Here is a 24,412-nt window from a genome sequence, read left to right on the forward strand (position 1 = left end):
TGTAAGTTTGACAGAATGCATATTTTCTTTTCTTTTAGAGACTCCTTGCAACATGCCCTCTTCTTCTACTTAATCATAGCTTACTGAATACTTGATAAATGTAGGATTGGGATAATGCAATGAAATATTTTTTACTATAGCATTGATCATTGATTTGGCTATTTACAAAGTTTAATACCTGCATTACTTTAGTGTCCGCACTGAAAAGGCAAGGAGAACAACACACTCATCCTCTGATAACAAAAGTTTCAACTGTGGAAGTGGAGGATCAACAGTGAGGGGGGGGATTTCACCCTTTTAGTCACACACAACTTTTGCCACTAGAGGTCTCTCTCGTAACAGCTTTCTTTTGGCCACGCTCCTTTAATTATTTTACTCAAAGGAACAATTTTAGCTTTTAGATTGGAATTCCTCACCTTAGCTGTTATGCTAGAGAAAGATATAATGCCTTCTTAGCCCGTTCTCCTGCTGATGAGTAGATGTTGGGTTGACTGAATGAATCATCTTGGATATTTTAATACACAATGGGTAGACTTTGACATAGAAGTTTGAGCTTTCACCCTGGCTTTCCAAAGAGTGAACGTTTTGACCAGACAAAAACAATACAGTAAAAATACCTTGCTGTTGGGAGGTAAGGCAGTGTGACACTCCTCAGAAGACACCAAGGATCCAACATAGACTTAGATCCCATAATTGCAAGAGTGAACCGTTTCTGACTTCTTTTGGAAGAAAAGGTTTAGTGTATTATTAGGATTTCCCTTTACTCCCCCCCTCTTTTGGGGGGGAACAGGAAATGGAAAGAGTATATTGAAGGGTTTCATTTAAATTTGACTCCAAGTAGTCTTATAAGGCTTCTTCAAGTGGCTCTTTCCTGAGCACAAGAATATACAGCAACTAAAACCACGAGAAGGGCCCAGAGGTGTTGATGTTGCCTGCTTGTGTGCTAGGTTTTGTGAATCAAAAATGCCCACTCAACCTATGCATTTCAAAAATAAATTATTACTTTAATTATGCCACAGATCTCCAGTGCTCAGCTGTTATGCCCAAATTCTGTTGCAGGTAAAATAAAATAAAAGTTTATGGTGTGACCTATTTACATTATAAAAGTTGGGCAGAACTGAGCACTTTCTCTTGTGTTGCACAATCGTTCTGCAGTGTTTGCATCCGGCCTACTTTGTTCTGATTTTCCTAGTCATACGGGAAGTGGCAAGGGATCGAAACCCTCAAACTTTGATTCAGCCATCCTCTCTGGCTTCTGTGATTTCCGTCAGTTTTTCAAGCACATCTTCACAGCCACAAGGACTAGAAACCCACATGGTAACAAACTGAACGTTCATATTGTCAGCTGAGGTAAGGAATGTGATGTTTTGAATATTGCTGTGGGGAGAAAAACCCGTTGAAAGATTCGTGAAGTCGGCTGCCTGAATGACAGTTGTCATTTATTTATTTATATTGAAAAATATGCATGTGATGGTTTTCCAGGCAAAGCCTATCCATAGCTGCTTTTAAGACAGAGGCATTGGGCTGATCTATGTACTGCTAGGCCCTAGCACCCCATTGGTCCACCTTGCTCAGTATGGTGCGCCCTGACTTGCCAATGGCTCTCCAGCCCTAGCTGGAGATGCGAGAGAATGAATCTGGGGCATGTGCTCTGCCACTGAGCTATGGCCCTTTTGAGTTTTTCTTATCTTTTCTTTTTGCATGTCCATTTCAGAAAAGGCTAGCATTCTAGGATGCTAGAGAACACCTCTAAAACTCTATTGCAACATTAAGAAGCGGATGGCACATCATTGACTTTTTCTGCGTTCTGGTGGAACCCATACCAGTCCTAAGTAGGTTGTCCCTCTGAGTTCGGTGGGAGCTGCTGTGCAATACGGATGTTTAGGGTTGCACCAATTACACTGAAATGAGTAAGAGAGACTGGCTCAGATGCGAGCGCAGAATGGAGAGGGGGAAGGAGGGGCACCAAGCACAGTCTCCAGGCACTACTTCTCCCCCCCCGCCCCCGCTCCCTATTAACATTGAAATATTGTCTTGTGACATGTGCCAGCAGATATTTAGGAACAATATTTGCATCACGAGAGCCTCGTTGAACAGAACAACGCTGCAAAAAGGAAAGGGGGGGGAGCTGTGAAAGTGCTGGCAGCCAGCACAGTTATTTAGCCTCTGGATGGGCTGCTATCATTGTGGCAGAAAAGTACTGGAAACACAGATTTGTCCTCCAAGGCGATGCACTCTGTAATAAGCACCCCTTTGCACAATGTCTGGCAGTCGATAACAACCAAACAAGAAAGCCAATTGTACTGAAACAAATATATCTCAATGTACAAACGGGGTGTAAAATCCCATAATAAAAATGATTTTAATAAATAATAATTCGAAACTGGGAAACTGTTCCAAGAACAAGGCTTTGAAAATATGAGAGCAGCTGGAAAACTGAAGGTGCCATTCAATCGAGTTTTCTCTCGCTCCGCTCAACATCCACAGTTGCCCTGGTTTCAAGTTTCAATCTCACCACATTTCTTTAAATATAATATCTCGGACCAGGGACTTAAGCAGTCAAAAGCAGCCCAAACGCCAGTTTGGAAAGACCCCTGGTTTCTACTTGATTTTATCTCATGACCGTTGGTTTTATAATATTGGCCTATTTACGTGGTTTCCAAAGTCATCTAGGTTTATGTTCCCACCGAGCTTCTCAAATGGCTTTCCCGGTAGCGATATGATAACATAAGCTCAATTGCTTTGTTTACAGAGAAATCTTGGCATAAATACATAGGAATATTGAACGAGAACAATTGCCTTTAGCAGCCAACCCTGCAAGTCATCTGCAAGCTGTCATCGGGAACTGAAATGCGTCTGCATATTTGGTACCATGTTTGGCTCTCTAATCAAAACAATATGTAAACTGTTGGCAAGCAGGAGGGCTTACCAAGCCAAAATTATTTACAAGTTACATCTGTGCTTCTGGAGGTTTTCAGAGGAGGAAAAGTAAAAAGGGCAAACAGTTTAACAGCAAAGCAATGCCTAAGCCTTAGTTTTCCACATTCACAAGTGACTCATACATCTTTCTTTTCTTTGTCCTTCTTCTTCTCCTCCTCCTGCTGCTGCTATTTCTTGGAAAGAGAAGAAACTATGGCCTAGTTCAAATATCTTCTTGTGGTCAAGGAGCAGATATATAGCTCTTCCGTCCAATGGCGTAGCACAGAGGGGGGCAGATTTTTTTGCTTTAAAAACTTTTAACAGTGTAATCTTATAAAGGTATAGTCAGAAATCAGCGCCACTAAATGCACTGGTGCTTACTTCCACAGAAGCAGTTACAGGATTACAGGTAGAATCTTTGCTCTGAAGAAAAGAACATAAAACCTTCTTTAAAAAAAAACCTTTAAAAATTAAAACTCTTCACTTTTGACTGGAAGATGAGAGCTTGCAACTACGAAATAGGGCAAAAGTAAAGTGCCAGCTCCCCTTTTAGTCTCCAGCTATTTGTTTTTACAATGGTTGCAAGTTTCCATTATAACACTTGCCTGCCTGAAAAACTCTGGCAAGACTTTGGTTTCCATGGTGACACTTCTTTTTCATACATATTTATCATTTAAAAGCAGAAAACCCAGCCTTCTTCTCCCCCCCTATCAGTGAATGCTACTTTTAGCACTTAATAACTGAAGTCAAAGCTGATTTATTTTTTATGTCAGTGTGTCTTAAACATACCCCTCCTATCGCTAAAAACTCGTGGAATGGTACAGTCATTTTCTTGTAAGTAGTTTATTTAAGACATGACTTCTGAAAACATTCCCTCTCTCTCATTTCCAAACAAGAGAGTAGTTTCCTTCTTGAAATAGTTTTCAATTAACAGTGTGGGCATAACTGGCCGAGTTCCCAAATATACCATCCTGAACATGCAGGATGTAATCATCATCACATAACCTGGCTCAGGCTTTCACTGAGACTTTTTGAATGACTGTTGTTTTTTGGGTGTTTGGGGGTGTTTTTATATATAAAAAAGGAAGTTGGGTTGAAAAGAAAGAAAGAAAGAAAGAAAGAAAGAAAGAAAGAAAGAAAGAAAGAAAGAGAACAAGAATCCTTCACGTTGAAGATTTGGCAGTAAATCTAATGACATATGACTACATGAAAATTTTGGAATTCACTTCCCTAGCTGGCATCCTTTTGAAGTTACACTATAATTGTCTATTCCACAATGTGGGGAAGAATGAATAGCATTTTTCTTTCTTTTCCTGTTCCTGTACAGGTTTTTAACTCTGACAGGGGTGGGACACTAGCAGTGGCAGATACTGGGGTCTCAAATTTCAGCAGCGCCTTGTGGGATGCTAAAAGTTGGCACTAACCCACCGCTTGCCTTCCATTCTACATCATAGGGGTGGTGTCCCCTGTGGCCCTGCTGAGGCTCTGCACCCAGTGTGGCTGAAACCGTTCACACTCCCCTAAATCTCCCTCTGGAGACTAATGGCCCTTGGGATGTTGTTGGACTCCAACTCTAATTACCCCAGACAGCATGGCCAGTGATCAGGGGGTGATAGGAATGGTAGAAGGCCACAGTGGAAGGCCACAGTTTTCCTCCCTCTGGTCTATCTGCTATTGGTTTCAGGATTTGGAGAACAGAAGCACAACGAAGGAGATCCATGCAGCAAGCTGTAGTGTTCAAGTGCTTCTCAAGGACATGTTAAAAATCCAGAAGTCATAGTGTTGAAATACATTCGCACAAACATAACATCATCGGATTGGATCTAAAGAGCCCTTTCCTCTGGTGGAAGGAATATTCTTCAAATGCAGGGGTGGGGAACCTGTGGCCCCCATATATTCATGGCTACAGCTCCCACCATCGCTGACCACTGGCCATGCCACCAGGGCCTGGTGAGAGTAGGAACCCAATGACAACTGGAAATGACTTGTTTTCCCACCCCAGTTCAATGGGAGGAAGAGGTTTTGTGTCCTCATTTCCCTCCATATTGTTACCAATCTGTGGATGAACCACAAACAATTACCTTCGACCAGGGGCTCCAAAACCTTCACTCAGTTGTCCTTGATGACCTCTGAGTGTCAGGATTGTTGACTGGGAGATAGGGCATGGGGGCCTTCCATAGACACAGACAGGGCTTCCTGGTAGTCTGTAGCAATTCAACCTACATGAACAAACTTCTCAGGTGCAGGAGCCAGACATCAGGCATTGTGTTGTGGGAAATCTAAGATGGTGCCCGGTCCCAATAGGCAGTGAACATTCCATGAGCACTTTCAGACCTCATTAGGCTAGGGTTTTTTAGGGGGAGGGCTTAGGGCTTTCTCCTAAATCTGTTTTTTGCACACTTCAAACCTCAGGGTTCTCCCAAAGCCCACTTGTGCATGTGTGATCTGGTCCATATTGGCTTCATAAGTAATAACATAGGCTGAATATTGGAAATTGAAGGGTTGATAACCCCCCCCCCAAAAAAAAATCACGTTACAACAAATGGGCATTCGTTTTATTCACAGAGAAGTTGAAGAGATTTTAACACCTGAAAATTTATTGTACTTCACGTTTCACTAAAATTCAATTGGAAGAACCATCTCTCAACCTACTCTGGCATGATCCACCCCTTTCTTTGTTTTCTCCACTTTCCTCCACCACAAGAATTTGCTTTTCCTTTCGTCACAATTTGGTTGATCGCACCATATGCAACTCATTCGGTCTGGAGCTTGATAAGATCTCCTGGATTTATTTATCTTCTATTGTACAGCTGAGGTGGTCTTCATATGTGCACTAATAATGTTTACATTTGCAAAATGGAGCACAGACATTCTGCTGGGGTGAAAGATCACGAGGTCAACAAAACACAGAGATTAGATCGTCTACCTAAGCAGACTGCAATGCAGTCAAACGTCAGTGATCTCGATGTGTATCTTTGTATTTTACTATCTGAAGCCAAGATGTTACTTCGATGAGCAAGTTTCTTAATTGTCTAAGTTTTCACTTCTGTGTCACTTCCACCATCAATATGTAATGGCAAAAAAATAAAAATAAAAAGTGAGGGGAGCTTATCTCTTAGTTAAGATGCCGTGACAGCAGCTGTTCTCTGTTTGGTGTCATCGGCATTGGCTGGGTCTGATGGAAGTTGGCACCCAGTTGAGAAAGGCAGCAATTGAGCAACGATCCTCACAAGCCAGTTTCATCACTTGTTATGATTGTTTAAGCCTTGAACCACCACCAACCTTAAGGCAATGGTTCTCAAATTTTGTACCTCCAAGGAACGCTGTCCACATCAACCCACCCAAAGTAATGACAGAGAATTCTGAGGATGCTGTAGGCCACGTTCAGTCTCCATCATATCTCACAATTGGCTAAGCTCAGTGCTGTTTTTTCTAGAAAAGAGGTGGTGTAACTCACCATGAACCTTGTTCTCTTAGAATGGCAATGGCACTCACCTGAGAGGTGCTGGAACTGTGTTCCAGCTGGAAAGAAAGTCTTGGCTAAGCTGCTTGGGGTAAATGGGAGTTCTAGTCCAACAGCACAACTGGTGACTCAGGGTTAGATACAACTTCTAGACCAGGCTTCCTCAACCATGGCCCTCCAGATGTTTTGAGACTACAATTCCCATCATCCCTGAACACTGGTCCTGCTAGCTAGGGATCATGGGAGTTGTAGGCCAAAAACATCTGGAGGGCTGAGGTTGAGCAAGCCTGTTTTAGACCATATATTCAGTTCATATAGTGTTGTTGTCAAGTCTGTTGGGTCTTGACATGGCCTTGCTTAAACTGAGAGTATAGTTTACATGTACACCCAAAGTCCAGCAACTGTACTCAGCAAGGGAAGATTGATACTGGTGGCTGGGCAAGCCAGCATTCAGGAGACTTCCCCAGCATGATCAATTTTCTTTCACAGCCCTGGATCACATCCTCACATTTGCGGAAAGAGACCACGTATTCCAAAGAGGAGATGGAGTAGGAGACCAGCACATGAAGAAGCCATCCTCTCACCACCTCCTTAACCTGAGGACATTGTTCTTATCATCATCCTCGGACTCTAAGCACTGAAATACAGAAACCAAAACAGAGTTATAGCCCCACGCCCTCAATGCTGTTGGAACGAAAAGCTGCTAAATCAAATAAGGGCCCTTTAACTAGAGGCTTCTTGCAGTGAGGGGTGGAGCTAGTCACTCAAATTGCACTGCTTTAAACCTCAGACTAGAGTTACCTTTTGTTGAAGGAACATTTGTGTCTGCAGCCTGAGTTCCAGCTGGAGCTGTCTAGGGTTGAAATGGAACTCCGGCTGCCTGAGAGAACCAGTGTGGTGTAATGGTTAGAGCATCCAAATACGATCTGGGAGACCAGGGTTTAAATCCCCACTCATTTGTTAAGCTCACTGTGTAATCTTGGGCCAGTCACTGCCTCTCCGTCTGATTTACCTGACAGGCTGTTGTGGAAATTAAATGAGGCGAGGAAGAACAATGCACATGAGTGTTTCTCAAAACTGTCTGAGGTGATGGACTGGCAGTTCCCCTGTGCCTCATGGGCCAGGAACTGGGGCCATATTTGGTTCCTGAAGCATCCTAACCCAACCTGAGCTGTGATGGAGTTGCCGCAGACCAGGAGCCTATGAATAATGAACTGGCACCTGTCTATGGACCACAACTTTGAGTAGCACTGATATACACCACCTTGAACTCTTTTGGGGAAAGGTGGCATAAAATCACAATAATAGATAAACAATATTTAAAGGTAAAAACGGTAAGGTAAAGGACCCCTGGACCGTTAAGTCCAGTCAAAGGCCACCATGGGGTGTGGCAGTCATCTCGCTTTTCAGGCTGAGGGGGCCGGCGTTTGTCCACAGACAGCTTTCTGGGTCATGTGACCAGCATGACTAAACCGCTTCTGTGGCAACAGAACAACATGATGAGTGCCAGAGTGCACAGAAATGCCATTTACCTTCCCACCACAGTGGTACCTATTTATTTATTTGCACTGGCATGCTTTCAAACTGCTAGGTTGGCAGGAGCTGGGACAGAACAACGGGAGCTCACCCCATCGTGGGTATTCAAACCACCAACCTTCCGATTGGCAAGCCCAAGAGGCTCAGTGGTTTAGACCACAGCGCCACCCATGTTCCTCTCTAAATAATATTTAGAGAACCCCAACTCGCCTATTATCTCCAAACCTCCCCTATAATTCCCAGAGGTCCAGGGGAAGCGGGAATCACTCACACATCAGTTTAAGGCTGTTGTGCAGATACGCCCAGCAAAGTTGACTCATGAGCTCAGAATACATCTGCGAGTGCATTTATCTTGTTCAGAATAAATATTTTGCTAAGGTAAATGGTACAGTTTTGGATGAGGGTGGATAACGTGAGCCCTTGATAAAAACGAGCCATGTGTTTTCTTAGGGCAAAGTTATCTCATTTCACAGGGTGCAGGCTCAATCAAATCCATATGTACTCATATTTTTAGGTTTTTGCATTGCGTATGATGAGCTGAATCCCACAAGGCGCTGACATAAGGTCTCACCAATTCATTTCCCATTCCTGAAGCCAAATCTGGTAGTTGAACAACCAGATGTTGATGAGCCTAATTCTTCATGTCTGTTATAATTAACTTTCTTTACACATGGGCAGACTTCAGCGTTGCAGTTCTTAATTCCTATCTTTACATACTTCCTTCACTACTTCCTTTCTTTCTTCCACCTCTTGTGTTCTTGCAGCCTGTGCCCAGTGTCTCCTCCTCTGTCCCACACCCAACTATTATTTTACAGATAACTTCTTAACACTGTAGTCCTCTTCTTGCCTCCTCGGAAGTAAGTCCTACAGGGTTCACTCCCACGTCAGTGGGTAAAGGACTGCAACTTAAAATGAATTTTACCAATAATAAATGAATAGCTAACATTCCTTTGCATTGACCCAACATTGCTGACAAAGGGCAGAAAGCCTGGAAAACACACCCCTTGGTTTTTATCTTGATGCATTAGTTTTATCTTGACACACTGACATTTCTTACTGAGACTGGATGTACTCTAAAGAGGGGGTAAAAAGTAGATTGGGGCTTTTGGATGATTTACAAGAGAGGAGCAGTTGAACAGTAGGAAAGCAATTGTTTAACACTAGTAATAGCAAGACAGCTAACTCTTTTTTATTTAAGAAAAAGCAAATGAGGAAAGGGAGGTGATAGAGATGTATAATATCATACATGGCATGGGTAAAATTGGACAGATCTCTCTCTCCCCTAATACCTGAACTCATAGTCATCCAAAGAAACTGAATGTTGGGAGATTTGGGACAGACAAAAGGATGTATTTCTTCAAACAGCACATAGCTAAACTTTGGAATTAGTTCCACAAGATGTAAGATGACCACCAACTTAGGAAGCTTTCAAAGTGGGTTGGACAAACTAATGGTGGATCAGGCTATGAATGGCTATGTTTTGCCTCCACTGTCAGAGACAGCTTGTGTTGTTGCTGTTGTTTTGAATCTGTCCATCTTGAAAGACAATGGAGTGTGCCTCTGAGGATGAATTCCAACCACTACATTAGCAGCAGCAAAGTGACCTCCCTGGGGTGCAAGCCTGGGGAATGTGTATGGAGGTCCTGGGCTGCCCAGACAGCAAGACCCCCCTTGTGGCCTCGCTGATGTGGTCCAAAGGAAAGCAGAGCAATACATTTGGAACCAGCTTGACCGCAGGAGTTGCTGGAAGGAGGCATACAGGGCACCATCCAATCAGCGGTGGAGGAAGCCTCTCGGGCACCTGGGGCGCAGTGCCCAGGGGCAGGGTGAACTACACATAGGGACGAGATGTGGTGCCCATAGGGACAAGGTGTGCAGCGGGGCCTCAGCTGCCCTACAGCTGGGGGGAGGCAGTGGGCAGACAGCGTGAAGCCTGCGGGCACCTAGGCGCGTGGCTTGTGCGCACTGCAGGCCCCAGGGTGACGAGTGCTGCCTGCCATTTTGTCACCCCCGTCAGGGTGGCACCCGGGGCAGACCACACCCCCCCCTTAGTACTCCCCTGCATCCAACTATCTTAGGGATTCCACTCTGGATTTGTGCAGGGTTCACTCCTTAGCACAGGGGTCAGCAAATGTTTTCAGTGGGGGGGCGGTCCACTTTCCCTCAGACCTTGTGGGGGACTGGACTATATTGGGAGGGGGTGAACGAATTCCTATGCTCCACAAATAACCCAGAGATGCATTTTAAATAAAAGGGCACATTCTACTCATGTAAAAACACACTGATTCCTGGACCGTCCGTGGGCCAGATTTAGAAGGCGATTGGGCCAGATCCGGCCCCGGGGCCTTAGTTTGCCTACCCATGCCTTAGCATTTTCTTTTCCTGACGATATCCCACAAAGCAGTGGAGGTTTAGGATCAGAGTTTTCTTTCTCTAAGATGGGCTACATTCCTAGGCCAATGAGCCCCATCTGTCCCTGGCTTCCCTTTACAGCATGTGGAGATACTGCCTTCTTGACTATTGGACCCACTGTTGGTTTTGTTGGCCTAATCTTGCTGGAGCCTGTCTTCACACGCAGGGGAAGTCCCTAACTCATTGAGGGTTTGAGACCCATCAGCTACCCTCACCTGGTTTAGCCAGCCAGTCAAAGCCATTCTTGGGGTGTGGCTGCCATTGCATGCTAATAGCTTCCAGAAGCCACTGGTGGGGGCAGGGTGGGGACCAAAGGTGTACAAACTACCCCAATATATGCCTCTGGACTAAAATTACAAGTTGGGAGAGTGCTGTCAGGTCCTACTTGCAGCATTTCTCTGAGCATGTTGCTGGCTATGGTGAGAACAGGATGTGGGGCTAGATGGACCTTTGACATGATCCAGTGAGGCTCTTAAGCTCTTACCCCCATTCCAAATGAGAATCCCAGATTTGTAGTAATTCACATGTATTCTTCAAGCAGGTCATCCCAGTGTATGGATCCTCGGGTGCAATAGATAATGGACTCCGCAAGCTGAGACACTTGTTTGTATCTGGCTCCACCTCCAGCCAGTTGCTTGCATCTGGTTTCGGGTTATTAGAACTTAAGTGTTCTAGCATCAATCAAATTAGGTCCCACAAACCTATTGTCTCCCTATTCTTGCTCTCCAAAAACAGCATATGCTTGTGGTTAGATGTATATGCTCAGAAAGGAGGTGGAAAACTATTTCTTAGGCTGTCTCCACTGCTGAAGCTTCCTAGATTTTGTCAGTTAAGTGGAAGCATATAAGCAGAAGTTCAAGAAAAGCAGCAACGTGGGGTCAGACCAGGACCATCCAGGGGATCTGATATGGAGAATTGTTGCATCCTGTTGTGGCTTTGCCTTTCTTGATGAGAACTTAAGTTCTTTCTGAAAAGAACTTAAGCTCATGCAAGTTGGGGCACTCAGTTTTCACTGATTACCCCGTCATCCCTCCCAAACTGCTCCTAAGTGTTAGGGGTCCATCTAGGTAATTTAGTCGGTAGGTGGGATTGATGAGTATTGGGTAGCTTGACTCAAATGACCAGAAGAAACACTTCCTCTTAAAACAGAGATACTCATTGCAGTCCTAAGAGTAGAATAAATATGAATTACAGCAGCATCCTGAACTGTCAAGCAATGAATGAGTTACAGTGGTACCTCAGGTTAAGTACTTAATTCATTCAGGAGGTCTGTTCTTAATCTGAAACTGTTCTTAACCTGAAGCACCACTTTAGCTAATGGGGCCTCCTCCTGCTGCTGCGCCGCCGTTGCACGATTTCTGTTCTCATCCTGAAGCAAAGTTCTTAACCTGAGGTACTATTTCTGGGTTAGTGGAGTCTGTAACCTGAAGTGTATGTAACCTAAAGCGTATGTAACCCAAGGTACCACTGTATTAGCTAAACCGTTGCACTATCAAAATAATTCTTTTTTAGTTAGCCAGCTCTTTAGCAGCAAACCTAGTGCTCCATCCGTTCAATAGTATTGTTTTTCCATTTAGAACCAATGCACCAAACAACAGATTAGCAGAGCTGGGCAGGTAACATGAGTGGGATTGGACCTTCTTTTTTAATATCTATGGAAAGTTAGCAAAATTAGATATTGCTATAGCTCACTATGATACAATCTAGACAATATTAAGAATGGCATTGAGCCTGTTCGTTTAAAGCACTTTAAAGGAACCTTCAAGGGAGTGTCAAGAACAAACTCCAACCAAAAATAATATTGCTATATAAGATGGGTGAAAAAAAGATTGCAGGTTTCTCCTTTTATGTCCTGTTGAAATTCACATACTTGGGCAGCATGAATATCAACATAGGATTCAATCATATTATCTTGGAGTAAAGTAAACTATTAGAAACGTATGTTTTACTGTGAGGATCACGTTAACCAGTGTAGGAAATATTAAGGCACAGCGCAGCAACATATAAATTAGATTATTTTTAATTAAATAACAGCTGCAGTTGTCAGGCATACATACTATGGTTCTGAAGCTCCTCTGTTTGCTATGTGTAGACCACAGCATAAATGCCTGCATGTGGCAGAGAAAGCAGCCATATTGGTAAAGCTTCTTTGAGGGAGAAATAGAAGTTCATAAATACCATCTCTGCCAACTGTTTCACCTCTCCTTTAACACCATTATGCAAAGCATAACTAGGATGCACAGGATACTGACCACACAACCGTGTCCTTGCAGGTCTGCCTTAAACCATTGAATCTGCTTTAAATAGCCATAATTGGTGATTTGTTAGACCAAGGGTCTTCTTCAGATCAATGAGAGCAGCTTGAGTATATCGATTGCTCTCCATGCCTATGAAAATACGATTTATTACCACGGGAACAATAGTAGACTGGACAGAAATGCTGCGCTTCATCCCACCCAAAGGCCACCGCATTAATAGGTGAGCCAACCCCAACTTAACCCAAACATGGCAGGGAGAAAGTTGGGAGAAGTACCACTGTTCCATTAAAAATAAATAATAGTAGTAGTAAATTTATAATAGGTTAAATGTGATGCATACAGATATTTTTTTTAAAAAATAATATTATTACAAGAAACCTGTTACCTTAGAGTGTGCACACAGACACACACACACACACACAATCCCAACACAGAGAGAAAAGAAGCAATATATTCCATGGCAGTCATTTAATGTGCTTGTTTTCGAGATAGAAATCATATGTAAGTGTTCTTTATCCTGTTCACTTTTCAACAAGTGAAGTGAAGCGTCGACTGTTCCAACATTTCAAGTTGTATTATACCATTTTAGCAGTCACGGCTACCACCAAAGAATGCTGGGATATGTAGTTTGTTAAGGATGCAGAAAGTTGTTAGGAGACCCCCAATTCCCTTCGCTACAGTTCGCTGAGCGGTTATCAGTCAATCCTTCTTTCCACAGAACCCTGGGAATTGTCTCTCCATGATGGGAATAGGCATCTTCCAGGTGTGACTCTTCAAACCAAGATTTATTCTGTTTGCTGCTGCTGTCACCCATTTGACTTAGAATAGTAGACAGAAACAAAGCATTTTGGGTATTTTACAGGTTTCATAATTAAAACCAATTCACCAATTGCACTGCACAGAACAAATAAAGGTTGTCTCGGAAAATTAATGGCCTCATTGTGCAATTTCGGTTTTAAATCAAAGTTGACAAATAAGGCTGGGACATGACTGTATGTGAACCATAGGGCACTTTTTGCATATATAAACACAAATTAGCATTTCATGGCAATTTGTTAATTTAATTAGGTGTTTTAGGCTTTTATTTTCAGTATTACTTAAGCAGAACGCCCCTATTTAGAGCGTTTAGATGAAGGTCACATGAGTGAATCTTGTTTTGCCAGGTGGACTGTCTAGCATGGACAGGATCTTGATAAAAAACAGCTGCAAGTGCCTGATACAGGCTATGGCTGAACTGTGCAAACAAATATATCTTGGCCCCAGATACTTGCCACATCTGCCAACAATTAGTTATCTATCAGAACTGGGAAGGGGCACAGAATAAGCACGATCTGATTTCAGAATAAGCAAACAAACAAGGGACCCAGCATCATTATTCATCAAGGATGTGGAGTTACCTAACTTGTAGACTCAGGCTCAAACCTGTCAATCGGTAAAGTTTAACGTGAAGTATTAGATAACAAAAGATCTTACTCTCTGAATGCTTTGCAGATGTCCTGGGATTTTAGTAACCAACCTGCCTGACAATGATTTCTGCCTGGTAGTCAGCTGGGTTGCCCAGTATTGGTGGTCACTTACTTCCTTTCACATTAGAAGGTAAAGGTAAAGGGACGCCTGACCATTAGGTCCAGTCATGGCCGACTCTGGGGTTGTGGCACTCATCTCGCTTTATTGGCCGAGGGAGCCGGCATACAGCTTCCGGGTCATGTGGCCAGCATGACTAAGCCGCTTCTGGCGAACCAGAGAAGCGCACGGAAACGCCGTTTACCTTCCCACCGGAGTGGTACCTATTTATCTACTTGCACTTTGATGTGCTTTTGAACTGCTAGGTGGGCAGGAGCAGGGACCGAGCAACGGGAGCTCGCCACATCATGGGGATTTGAACCGCCAACTTTCTGATCGGCAAGTCATAGGCTCTGTGGTTTAACCCACAGTACCACCCGCGTCCCTCCTTTCACGTTAGTCCTTACTTAATTGTGTCTCTTCATCTCTGTTTGAGTCTCTCACCTCTGCTCATAACAGAACTTGTGTTGCCTTCACAAATAAGGCATGTTCAGATTAGCAGGGTTACCTCCCTCACTTCGGTTCTGCCAATGCTGTCTTCAGTTGTTCTATAACTCCATTAGGAACATGGAGAGCAGTGTTATCCAGCATAGGGATGTTAGAGAAAACCACATGAACGGAAATGGAAGTGGAAATTGCTGCAGTTTTTGTTGCCATCTTGGCTGCCTCTTAGCACAGACCCAGGTCATTAAGGCTGAGCTTCCACAGCTGCCAGCTGCCATGCACCAACACTGGCAGGATTGGCAGCAACAGCAGAAGATCTGTTCTATGCTTATGATAATATTTTATTCTTTTGTTAATTATGCTGTTTTAAATGCGCATTTTATATGTGACTTCCTTTAGTAATGTTTTCTTTTGAAATGTTATTTTTAAAAATAAAATGTTAACTTTTCTGTGTTAAATGTGCATTCTGTAGTTGACCTGCTTTGCAATGTTTCATTTTGAGCGCTTGAAGATAATATTTTAGTTTCCGGTTAATTATGTTGCTTTGAATGTATACTTTATAGTTGGCTTTCTTCTGGATTGTTTTATCTGATGTTTTAATGTGTTGTAAACTGCTTTGGAATTATTATTTTTTCTTAAAAATTTAAATGCCAGGCCTGAGGAATTCTCTCCCACCCCTGATGGCACCAAGAACAGGCGTAGGCAAACTTGGCCCTCCAGATGTTTTGGGACTACAACTCCCATCATCCCTAGCTAACAGGACCAATGGTCAGGGGTGATGGGAACTGTAGTCTCAAAACATCTGGAGGGCTGAGTTTGCCTATGCCTGACAAGAAGCAGGGAGGAAACAAGAAAGTGCTTACTTATTATTTTATTCAGTCAACATGGTGAAAGGCAAGAAATCCAGTCATTCCTCCATGATGGCGTTGCTCGCACTGAGCTCCTCCCCTTTCCCTTCTAGCAACAACACCTGCCTCTACGGCATTCACCTGTGGACAATTGTCTTTGTGCGCTTTGTTCTTGCACCCTTAACGAATGCCACGTATTGGGAGAAGGTGGGTCAATTATGCTGTCCAGTGACATGTCAGCTAGCTGCTCTGCCTCCGCTCCTCCTTCTCCTAACACCTCATAACTCTGCTGTTCGCCTGTCTCTGAGCTGTTATCTTCCTCAAAGCCCTGCTATAATTTGAGACTGCCTTCTTCCTCTCTCGAAGCTACAGGTGATCCCCACCATTCTTCTTCCTCTTCATTCCAGTAGTATAGAAATGAAACACAAAATTCTAATACTAATAATAATATTCCTAGCTCTACCAGGAGATGTCTGAGGATGAACTTAGCTACCATTGAGTCAAAATATCCTTCCTCAGATTGGGTGCCCTAAAGATGTTTTTTAGAGACATCACCTTGCCAACAAAGGTCCGTATAGTAAAAGCTATGGTTTTCCCAGTAGTGATGTATGGAAGTGAGAGCTGGACCATAAAAAAGGCTGATCGCCAAAGAATTGATGCTTTTGAATTATGGTGCTGGAGGAGACTCTTGAGAGTCCCATAGACTGCAAGAAGAACAAACCTATCCATTCTTAAGGAAATCAGCCCTGAGTGCTCACTGGAAGGACAGATCGTGAAGCTGAAGCTCCAATACTTTGGCCACCTCATGAGAAGAGAAGACTCCCTGGAAAAGACCCTGATGTTGGGAAAGATGGAGGGCATAAGGAGAAGGGGACGACAGAGGACGAGATGGCTGAACAGTGTTCTCGAAGCTACCAACATGAGTTTGACCAAACTGCGGGAGGCAGTGGAAGACAGGAGTGCCTGGCGTGCTCTAGTCCATGGGGTCACAAAGAGTTGGACACGACTAAATGACTAAACAACAACAACAAAGATGTTTTGGGACTATAGTTCCCACTATCCCTAATGGTTGGTCTATCTGGCTGGGGCTGGTGGAAGTTTGAATCTTGATATCTGGAGGGCGCCAGGTTGGGTAAAGCAGGGCCATACTAACAATGGCAACACTATACTCCCACATTATGAAGTTCTTCTTTCACATTATGAAATTCTTCTGTTGCCCTTCCACTGACAAGCAATCTTCCCAACATCTCTGAATTGAGTCTGAAACCTCTCTGTGTATGCACATGTTTGTTTGTGCATGTGTGTGTAACAATCAGAAAGTTGCTCCAGATATCTGTGGTTATAGTAAACAGAGAGTAAAATGGTTATTGACCCTGGTTATTGTACTGGCTCTAAGAAATCAGAGAGGAGCAAAGAGGCCACAAACTCTGCAATATAGCAGGCACATTGAAATTTACAGAATTTGTTTGGAATAAGGAGGTTGTGGATTGCACGGTGTCATGACCATTAATTCAGTACATGATGACATTTGGTCTTCGGGATCACTTAGCCTTATCACTAATCTCCAACAGTGCTCTCATTTACAGTCAGTTTTGTGATCTGTGACCTGCCTTATGTGCTAACTACCATCCACTATTAGGGAGTATGTAGAGATTCTTGTTCATTATATTCACCTGAAGCAGTTTCATGAAAGCCAGAGAACATTCATTATACAAAAAAAGTAAATAAATGATAGATAAATAAATAATTGTAGCTCATTTATGCACACAAAGCAGGATATTTACAGAGATTTGATCCCTTTTTAAACAGTTGCATTTCATGTTCTCTTTTTCTATGGGAAGATTGTAGTTATGAACTAATACTTCTCACACACACACACACACACACAAACAAACACACACACACACACACACACACACACACTTCAACATTCTCCCTTGATATATTCACACTGATTTGGGGGTGTGTGTGGATTTTTTCCCCTAATGTGTGTTCAGAAACAACTTTTGATACAATCAAAGACATTGCAGTACCTGCCTTGCTCTTCTCCTGGTCCCTGTGAATGACACAATAACAAGACTCCACGCAACAATCTCCCTTATTTTGCTGTGTTTTCCATGGAGGATTTTTGTGTGACACCCAATGCTTATAATAGGGAAATTACAGTGCCTGTCAAATTGATGCTCAACTCAACTGTGCTTTTGTGGGATAGTTTCCCTGTTCTTTGAAAAATTATATTTCCCAAAATGCCAACTTATTTGTATCAAGTTGAGTTAAAGACATTCATTATCACCAAGTCTTGTTTAAAACAGTCAAAATAAAAGCAAGTCATTTACTGGCTGATTCTTTTGCAATCATTTCAGAGGTCTCAAAGTCAACTTTAGTTGTTTCTCTCCCCCAGCCCTCTTTCATTTTAATCCATCACTTAAGCCTTTCATAACACTCTCGAGCTGTCAAGAGTTGTATACACCACCAACGTAAATATACAGTATTAGATGTAATAAATAACAAAAGGGCAAAATTATCCTCCTAGATCAACCTGCTGGTGCTTAGCTTTCATACGTCAGCTCTCGCTCCATGTTCCAATCACTCCTCCTCCCCAATGCTAAATACACGCATGCCAGGATGCTTGAAAAATATTGCAAACTTTGTAGACAGGTGTTTTGACACATTTCGAAAATTGTAAGCACGTCGCTCCCGATATTGCAATTGCTACTGAAGGATGCTTTCTGCTAAAAGGAAGGACTTGGCTTAGATTGTATGGGTTATTGGATACATTGGTAGTCATGTGGCTTTCTTGGTGGCCATTTTCAGAGGCAAGCAGGTGATGTGGGCAGCCAGGCAGGTCAGCAGGGATAGCATTCTGAAAGCAGTGTAGTTTTTACCTCAACAGGAGACATCTCGTACTAAGGTGCCAGGCCCAGTGTTGTAAAGCACACTTCCTCCCCAAAACATCCATTCTCTTCCCATGCAACCTAAAAATGTCCATGCAGGAGGACTCTTAGCTAAAGGATCTACGCTGGCTCCCAATACGTTTCCAAGCACAATTCAAAGTTTTGATGCTGACCTTTAAAGTCCTAAACAGCCTTGGTCTTGTATACCTGAAGGAGCATTTCCATCCCCATGGTTCAGCCCAGAGACTGAGGTCTAGATCCAAGGGCCTTCTGGTGGTTCCCTCATTGCAAGAAGTGATATTACAGAGGGCCTTCTCAGTAGTTACACTGGCCCAGTGGAACGCCCTCCCATCAGTTGTCAAAGAGATAAAGAACTACACAACTTTTGGAAGACACCCTTTTTGGGACATTTTTAATGTTTGATATTTTATTATGTTTCTATATGTGTGGAAGGGACGCGGGTGGCGCTGTGGGTAAAACCACAGAGCCTAGGACTTGCCAATCAGAAGGTCGGCGGTTCGAATCTCTGCGACAGGGTGAGCTCCGTTTCTCGGTCTCTGCTCCTGCCAACCTAGAGCAGTTTGAAAGCATGTCAAAGTGCAAGTAGATAAATAGGTACCACTCCGGCAGGAAGGTAAACGGCGTTTCCGTGCACTGCTCTGGTTCGCCAGAAGCGGCATAGTCATGCTGGCCACATGACCCGGAAGCTGTACGCCGGCTCCCTCGGCCAATAAAGTGAGATGACCGCCGCAACCCCAGAGTCGGTCACGACTGGACCTAATGCTCAGGGGTTCCTTTACCTTTACCTTTATATGTGTGGAAGCCACCCAGAGTGGCTGGGGAGACCCAGCCAGATGGGCGGGGTCAAAATCATCATAATCTTTCTCTCACACAGTGGAGGCTGCTGCATTAGGGTGAATGGGGAGCTGCCCCACAAAGCTCAGTCTGCCCTCATCCAGCCCCCCACCTGTTTACTTTCCTACTTGCAACCAATCCAAGGGTTGGCACTGCCTGTCAGCTTTTTCGTCCTTAGTCTCAGACTAGATGGGCCTTTTACTTGATCCAGCATGGCTGATGAACTTCAGATGTCTTCTAAAAGTCAGATAGTTCTTTATTTCCTTGATATCTGATGGGAGAGCATTCCACAGGGTGGGTGCTACTGCCGAGAAACACTGGATTGGCTCTGCTGGTGCACTTGGGCCACACCAAAAACATCAGTCTGTAACAGTGCAACCAGTATATATAATCAGGCTTTGGTAGTGCACATAGTAGCATGGATTTATTAGTAGGAAGAATACACACACACACACAAAGAGAGAGAAACAGAGAAGGAGAGGTGGGGGGAAAGCGCCATCAGGTTGATTTCAGCTAGTTTTGATAGCAGGTAGGGTGTTTTACCATTTTAGACTTGTTGAATGAGCCCATTCAATATGATTCGCAGAGAAGCTGAAATCAGGTCAGCAAGAGAAAATGTCAAGATGTTTCAAATGCAAGGCTCAATGAAAGTGGTGTTCTAAAAGAGGTCACTGACCTATCCGTGGTATCTGATTCTGAACCATTTTAGGCAGCCTCTCTGAAAGTATATGATAAGCTTGTATATTCCATTGACTTCAGGAGCTGATGAAGATTCACGGGAGTCTGAAACATTGTTATGTGTGATCTCTGTCTTGCCTGCCCTGCAGCTGTAAAACCAGGGTGGTTTGTTGGTTTGCTTTTTTGCCAAATGTATGTGGCGAAGCCGTGTGTGTATGTGGAAAAAAAGAGAGCGCATTTCTGTAATTAGTGTGGGGAAAGATCAGAAAGCAAGATTGTTATGCTTCTTGCAACAATAAAAGGACATATTCCTAACATCCCACACCATTCTTTCAACATACCCTCCTGTGCAAGGGGCTTTAAACTTCCTACTTCCAGGGTCTACTTGAGAAACTCCAGGGCCTATCTGCATGTTCTAGTGTAGGTTTGCTCAAAAAATCTACCCCCATGGCTTACCCAATAGACCCTCAAGGCCCACTACCATGCTCTAGTGTAGGGTGCTTCAAACTCCGTTTTCCAAGGGCCCACCAGGGAATTACTCATGTCCACCAGCAAAGATACAATCATAGTAAACTGTTATTCAGCATCATGAAATCCTGATACTGGTGGCATATCTTGCAGGAGGAGCAGTCGAGCAGCAGCAGCCAAGGACATGGTGAAGGGGACAGTGAAGAGGAGGTGATGAGGGAAAATCCAGGTGAGGCCCCCAGGTACGGGTTGTTTAAATGGCCTGGTAGCAGAACTGAGGGAAGCTCTGTCAGTACCACCCCCAAGCTGTGATCCAAGCCTGTTCGCAATTGGAAAATTTGTAGACAGGCTTGGATTCAACACCTGATAGGCAGTGGGGGCATTGCGCCCACCCACACAGGTAGGGAACCACCTCAAGTCTCCCCTGTGGGTTTTTTTGGGAGCAGCTGCCCGGCCTGCCATGCTGCCGCACTTCGAAGGTGAGCGGGCCTGTGGCACTCCATGCTGGCTGAGTCTTCCTTCCACTTGGGCCAGCAGGTGGCTAAGGCTTTTGGGCATTGTGTCATAACATTCTTCATCTTTTCTGCTCCCTCTACCACTTCTTTTGGGCTTCTCCTTCCCTTCTGATGCAGCTGCAACAGCAAGATGAGAAAAGAGAAAGCCAGCTAGCATGTGGTGACATGTTCAGCGTTCCATGAGGGAAGGCAAGCAAGGGGTATGTGCTTTCAGCCTTGCTGTGATCCACAGTTTGAGCACACAAGAAGAGGGACCATAACAGGCCCCTGTGCACACAGAAAGGGGTCTGGGATCATGGGATGGGGGAGTATGTTGGATGCGGGTGGCACTATGGTCTAAACCACTGAGCCTCTTGGGCTTGCTTATCAGAAGGTCAGCAGTTCCAGTCCCCATGACAGAGTGAGCTCCTGTTGCTCTGTCCCAGCTCCCACACCAGTGCAAGTAGATAAATAGGTACCACTGTGGTGGAAAGGCAAATGGCATTTCCATGCACTTTGGCTTCCATCATGGTGTTCTGTTGCACCTGAAGCAGTTTAGTCATGCTGGCCGCATGACCCAGAAAGCTGTCTGTGGACAAACACTGGCTTCCCTGGCCTGAAAGCGAGATGAGCACCACAACCCCAAATCACCTTTGACTGGACTTAACCACTCAGGGGTCCTTTATCTCTACCTTTCTTTATGGGGGAGTGTGTAGTGGAGGAAAGCATCATGTCCAGCACATAGCCCTCTGCATAAAAAACTGCACCTGCATAGACTTGCACACGTACAAAGAGGCTGTGCTTTTTACAGGGTCTCAAACCACGCAGATGCCTTTAAGCACATTGCAGACGTGCATCACACATACACATAGGAGATAACTTGGCAAAGGACTCTAGATTCAGGTAGGTAGCCATGTTGGTCTGACGCATTCGAAATAAATTAAAAAATTGTCCAGTAGCACCTTAGAGACCAACTAAGTTTGTTCTGGGTATAAGCTTTCGTGTGCATGCACACTTCTTCAGATGCAATCCTTCTCCCCGCTACATGAATTTATTGCACAGATTTATTGACTGTAGGATCATGTCAACAGTGCAAAAGTCGAGACTGTAACTCAGCTGCAGCTATTCATACCGCCTCTTCCCCTCCCCAATAAACTTGATGGCCTTTTAGTTAGTTTTAGATAGCCATTTCTTGACCTAGCCTAGTTATAATGATAAAGAGGAAGAAGTTATGGAGTTCCCTCAATCCCTTTGGAAGAAAAACTGAAGCAAAGTACAGTGATACGTTGGTTTAAGAACAGCTTAGTTTATGAAAAAACTTGGATTAAGAACGCTGCAAACCTGGAAGTAGGTGTTTTGGTTTGTGAACTTTGCCTTGGAATAAGAACATGTTTTGCTTCCTGTTGAGTGTGTTCCATTTGTAAAGTGAGTCCCCTGCTGCTGTGGGAAAGCACGCCTTGGTTTAAGAATGCTTTGGTTTAAGAAAGGACTTCCAGAACAGATTAAGTTTCGTAAACCAAAGTACCACTGTAGATGCTTGCTGGACATTATTGAACTCCATCTCCCATCAGACTCAGCCAGCACAGACATGTTCATGGGATGTTGGAGTCCAAAAGCATCTGAAGTGCATCATGTTGGCTAAAGGTAAAGGTAAAGGTACCCCTGCCCGTACGGGCCAGTCTTGACAGACTCTGGGGTTGTGCGCCCATCTCACTTAAGAGGCCAGGGGCCAGTGCTGTCCGGAGACACTTCCGGGTCACGTGGCCAGCGTGACATCACTGCTCTGGCGAGCCAGAGCCGCACACGGAAACACCGTTTACCTTCCCGCTGGTAAGCGGTCCCTATTTATCTACTTGCACCCGGAGGTGCTTTCGAACTGCTAGGTTGGCAGGCACTGGGACCGAGCAGCGGGAGCGCACCCCGCCGCAGGGATTCGAACCACCGACCTTTCGATCAGCAAGTCCTAGGCGCTGAGGCTTTAACCCACAGCGCCACCTGCGTCCCTCATCATGTTGGCTACCGCTGAACAAATAGATAAATAAAATCCAAGTCTGTCGGTGTGAACAGCATACGGTCAGTTCCTTCACATATTCTGTACTTTAAACCAAGGGCAAAAGATTCTTCTGTGTGCATATCAATATACTGGTGGTCTACTTATGTCTTCAACCTTTTCTTTTGTGTTGCAGATATAGGCAGTGCTATTTTTCTAGAAAAAGAGGTGCCAGAACTTCTCCTTTGTTCTCCTGGAATGGCAATGGTGCCTACCTGAGAGGTGCTGGAACTGAGCTCTGGTGAGTTCCAGCTGGGGGCAGGGGGAAGCCCTGAGTATAGGGCAAGCTTTGAGGTTTGGCTGCAATTTTGGAGTGGTTCTGAGTTCTAGCCCATTACCAGAAAGCTTCTGGAAGCAAAACTTCATCCCCCCAGTTTGACAATGCCTGCTACCACATGCCTTCCCCCCCTTTCCCTGCTGAAAAATCAAAGAAATGGTTAGAAAGGATGAAGTAGGTAAAATGTAAATTAAGCAGTGACAGTTCATTTACACTGCTTTTATTCGTATTCATCACTATGCGTTCAACTCCTGTCACAGCTGCTTTGTGAGTCATGGATCCTATGAATTTACATGGTGCCTGACCTCTGCCACCCGGGCATTTATCTGGTTATATGAGCAGGGAGCATGATAGTTTTAGAGTCAGCATTTAGTTCTGATGTGTGATTTTGGTGATGCATCTAAAATTGCAGGCAAGATTAAAGCGTTTGAACTCTCGTGAAATGACCAGTCAGAGCTCCTTCAGTTTAGCTCAATCTCGCCAGTCTCCCAGGAGAGATAAATATTGGGCCCCAAAGACACCAGTCCTATATCCCCTCTGTCCAGAATGGTGGGAAACAAAACAGCAATACTGCACAGCAGGGGCTTAAAGATAACATAGGCAGCCTTCCAAAATGAAAACAATAACAAGAAAGTGTTCCTCTGATCTCGGAGGTGGCATGCTTTTGAATACCAGTTGATCAGAACCTGCAGAGTGGACAGTGCTATGAGGTTCCTCAGGTTTCTCAAAGGTATTTGGTTGTCACTGTGAGAACAAGGTGCTGAACTAGATGAGCCACCGCACTCATCCAGCAGGCTCTTCTCATGATGTAGTACTTAGAGTGTTGGATTAGGACTGGGGAGATCTGGGTTCAAATCCCCACTCCACCATGGAACTCATTGGGTGATTGTGGGTCAAATACCATATATTATCTTGAATGAGCAATTCAACTGCAGGGTGGGTTTTTAGACCACTGGTGGGGTGTGTGTGTCAGACAGACAGACAGAGGATGAAATGGAAGTTTTAGATTTTAGACTGTGAGATTTTTGCCTGCTTGAACGGTTTTATCCCTCTTTATTCTGTTATATCATCTGTGTGTTATATACTATGATGCTTTTGTCATTGTAGATTGCCTGAAATCTATTTTTGAGTAAGGGCTCTTCACCTCTCTCTCTCTCTCTCTCTCTCTCTCTCTCTCTCTCATCTGCCTCTCACCTATCTGTCTATCTATCTATCATCTATCTATATCTATCTATCATCTATCTATCTATCAT

At 44.1% G+C, this 24,412-nt stretch overlaps 1 long non-coding RNA gene across 1 annotated transcript; it reads left to right on the plus strand.

The window, feature by feature from the left end:
• Positions 1-1,277: 1,277 nt before the first annotated feature.
• On the plus strand, positions 1,278-23,124 carry LOC309378935. The gene is made up of 3 exons (XR_014172300.1): positions 1,278-1,350; positions 20,492-20,567; positions 23,019-23,124. It is a non-coding gene; the product is annotated as an uncharacterized lncRNA (long non-coding RNA).
• The last annotated feature ends 1,288 nt before the right edge of the window (positions 23,125-24,412 follow it).

Source organism: Podarcis melisellensis (assembly GCF_964234715.1).
Source record: "Podarcis melisellensis genome assembly, chromosome: 10".
In the NCBI taxonomy this organism is placed as follows: domain Eukaryota; kingdom Metazoa; phylum Chordata; class Lepidosauria; order Squamata; family Lacertidae; genus Podarcis; species Podarcis melisellensis.